This window comes from Rhamphochromis sp. 'chilingali' (genome assembly GCF_963969265.1).
Source record: "Rhamphochromis sp. 'chilingali' genome assembly, chromosome: 16".
NCBI lineage: Eukaryota > Metazoa > Chordata > Actinopteri > Cichliformes > Cichlidae > Rhamphochromis > Rhamphochromis sp. 'chilingali'.
The window spans coordinates 21,311,402-21,315,663 of NC_137943.1; positions in this window are offsets into that span (position 1 = coordinate 21,311,402).

The following is a 4,262-nucleotide window of genomic DNA, read 5'->3' on the forward strand; positions in this document are numbered from 1 at the left end:
CACTGAAGTGTTCCATTCATTTTTCTACCACAGTCTTTTATCAGAGTTGAATTTTCTGTGCTCTATGTTAGAGTGTATTGCTAGCACGTTTACAGTGCTTTAACAGATGCTTGTTCTGAGGACACGCTATTGACCAGTGATCAGTATCAGCAGGATGCTCGGGTGCCGAGAGGACATGCCAGTAACTATAAGTGTGTTTGAGCCCCTACAGGCTGCAGAGATGCATCTCTTTAGCTGACCCTGACCTCTGACCTTTCTCTGATCTCTGCAGAGGGGAAAAATCCAGGCAAAATCTCACGTGGGATCTAGTCATAGATCAAACATTTACGTATACCTTGAATCATCATTTGATTTGAAATCCACAATGTTTTTTATTAAAAAACAAAAAGTACTGAACATCTCGACCGGTGCGACCACTTAAAGGTGATTCATTCCATTTTTCTGGCATGTCACTTTCACAACTTGATCTTTTGCTTCCTACCTTGCACTTGTCTCGCACACTACCAGTGTTCCACTGAATCAGAAGCTGAGGCGACAGAGAAAGATGGTATTTGATGCTACTCAGAGCATTATGAGCTGAAATGATCACGAGACGAAACCAAACCGCTTTTGATTGTCTTGATTCAAAGTTGGGTAAAAATGCTGAGCTTATGTTTGTTTGTAAGCCCAAAGATGTTGTTGTAAGATGCACACTAAATGGGGTGTGTGTGTGTGTGTGTGTGTGTGTGTGTGTGTGTGTGTATAAATAAATTGCTTTGCTTGTTCAGTTGAAACAGAAAAAGACTGATGCATGCTTCTTTTTTTCTTTCTTGCTTTACCCAAATCTGCTGCGCATAAGTGATGGTGACTAGATTTAGTGGAGTGTGTCTGCCTTTGTTTTCCAATAAGTTTCAAATTCTTTGGCTCCAGCGTCATCAAACTTAATATTGTTCCGATATGATAAGTTTTTTATTACTAGTAAATGAGGGAATGAATATTTCCAGCTAAAAATATTAAATTGAACCATGCTAATCATTACACCTACTTAGCATGTTAGCATAGTGACCATAGTTGCAGCACCCCGTTAGACCTCATGTCTCCTCTCTCTTTCCATTTGCCCTGTTTTGTAACTACTGCTTTAATTTAAAAATAAATAAATCAACAAAAACAAAACATCGGGCCACCTTAGTTTTTTCTTATCAAGTGGGAACTGTCCTCTTCCTGACACGTCCAAAGTAAACAAGGCCTGCAGTCACGCCGGTCTCGTGCTGCCATCAAAACAAACAGGTCAGGCCTGAGTGTGGGCACATGTCCTACATGGCTTAGTCCCCTCCATTGAGGGCCTAATTCCCCCCTCACCACCTCATAAAGGGATCTATTGACAGCCCTTCCTGAGCCCTGCTCACACATAAGTGACCCTCATTGTGAAAATGTGTACCATCGTTTGGGGCAAGCTGCAGCCTATTGCCCTTCCCTTTAAAATAACAACATTTGGCTGAAATGGCATTTTTCCCCCTTTCCTGTCATGATACAGTGACTCAGGGCTTTTCCATCATGTACAGTTTGTAAACAAGGAAACGATGAAAGCTAAGGATTGAGGCAAATTACTGTTGAGCAGCGAGTTCGGTGGTCTCTTTGTTCACATCTGCTTCATCTTTCAGTAACCACTGTGCTATTTTTCTAATGCTGCTGCACGGTCAGGAGGGGAAAACTCTGCAGGCAGACCTAAAAATCTGATCCTCTCCTCATGTTTGACGAGGCTACCTAATCTCTTTTGTTCCACCCCAAGAGTCTATTTCAGGGACAACTGAGCCCACTGTAACAAAAAACCAGTGACGCAAAGCAGGTCATTAAACGCTTCTTCCACTTATTTATTGATGGACACACAGATCAACTTTTTAAGTAGGTTGAGTGGACGCTCCAGTGCGAGTTCAAGGACGAGGCTTTACGTTTGATCTTTGAAAGCAGATGCGATGGTGATAGATGACATTTCAGAATTTAAAATCTACCAGGATACACTTGTGTTAAAAACAGTCAGTATTAGCTAACAGATTATTTTGTAGAATAGTCCTGTTACCTAAGAAAAAAATAATATAGTTTCCAGCTGCTGATAATCCAGAGTCACCTTCATCCAGACAGCAGTCAGTGTCACAGTACAAATTATACAATGAGATTTTTTTTTAAATAATAAAATCATCCCTGGTGACTTTGTATGTGGGGGATTTACACAACATACTGTAACCTTTTCACAGAAATGAAATCTACCTCGAGTAGATTTGCGATTAGGTGAGCTGGCACACTTTGCACAAAAAGTATATGGTATTGCAAAGATGAAATATAAGTGGTTATTAGAAAATATACACAACTAGACCCATTTTTTTTTTTTTAAACCAACAATCATTGTTTAGCACAGGGGTGGGCAATCTCAGTCCACGAGGGCCGGTGTCCCTGCAGGTTTTAGATCTCCCCTTGGGTCAACACACCTGAATCACACGATTAGTTCTTTAACAGGCCTCTGAGAGAACTTCAGGACATGTTGAGGAGCTAATTTAGCCATTTAAATCAGCTGTGTTGGTTCGAGGACAGATCTAAAACCAGGTCTCGTGGACTTAGATTGCCCACCCCTGGCATGTTAAAAAGCTGATTGACTCAAAGAATAATCTTAAGATGCAACAAATTTCGATGTCCAAAATCTATTCGAGAAAACCAAAAAAAATGAACAAACAAAAAAAAACAAAAACCGAAGAAATTTCTTCAGAAAATTTTGTTCTATCGTTTATTGTAAGAGATGAAGAGAATGGCTAAAAACACTTGAGACCTTTGACAAAACCGTGCACACTGGCTCCAGACAGAGCAGAGCAGTAGAAAACAACTTTGGTTCTTCCCCCCCCCCCAGAGGTTTATCAGGATCCCCGACTCTCTAGTCTGACAAACGGACACCTCAAGGGTTAACTTAATGAAAAGTTATCAGAGCCAAGCTGTGCTGGTTTGTGCAGGGAGAAGTAAATATGGAAGCTTCGGCTTTGAGTTCCCTGCTTGCAACCTTCATCTGTTAGAAGCTTAAAAATGCTGATGAGTTGCAGAAAAACACCACCCTTTTTTATTGCTTCTTTAATCAGTAAAACAGCTTTAGTTGTGCCAACACAAGCTTACATTACAAGTTATAAACAATGTGTCATGAATGACGCTGTTAATCATGGTCATGTACATTTTTGATCAATTTAATGTAGCTAGATAAAAACAAATGTGCTTCTCTTTTTTGAAAAAACAAAACATGGGTAACCCAAACTTTTCAGCAGCTGTAATAATAACTAGAATTTTATTGGGCTGCCGGTAAATTATAGATTACAATCACACTAATAAATCAACTAATCTTTAGTTTCAATTCCAGACCACAATTTTCAATTTTCACTTTAGTTTCAGGTTTCAGGAATAATCATGAGTCATCTATTCTGGGCGTTACTACCAAGCAAAATTTGTCTCGTATTTAAGAGATTCTTGTACAGTAGTGCAGAGGAAATAATTTCACACCAGCTGATTTTAGAGAGACACACACACACACACGGTTGCAGCGAAATGTTTGCCATGCTTCCTGTTTTTCTAAAATAACCTTACTGTGCACATCTGTCTCTGTCATAATGAAAGATGAGGACAGGTCAGAGTCCAGTGAGAGGCAAGCCTCGCACATCTTACATAATAGTACTCCGACAACCTGTCTGCCTGATTCAAAGAACACTCCCTGCTCTCACGGGGCAGTGGATAAATAAGTCATGAGCTGGAGGATTGTGTGACAACAGTGCTCGACAGACAGTCACAACAACACATGCTGGCAGGAAGAAGACAGCTCTAGGTTTGGCAACTGCTTTCAAATGGGATGCGACTGTGACTGATGGCCCCCAAAGTGTTGGTGTTGATTTCCAAAAAGCTGCAAAACTTAGATGCTAAACAATCAGCTCCATTAAGACGTCTGTGTAGCTGTGAAATGGTGACATGCTGCAGAAAACTGATTCACTGACTAATTAAAAGCACTGCAGGACCGCTTCTCTGCAAACCATAAAAATTAGGTCACTTCCACTACATAACTGAGAGCGTGGATTCAGGCGCCACACAGTGGTCAGTCTGAGCAGCCTCAGCTACATTTACTGAGTGGGTTATGCTACATTAACGTCTGCTACAGTTACAGTTCACAGCACTGAAAATAATGAAGAAAAACAACAACAAAAAGCTACATCAGCAAGATTTATAGCATATACTCTGAAAACAACATGAAGTAGGCTCTGCAG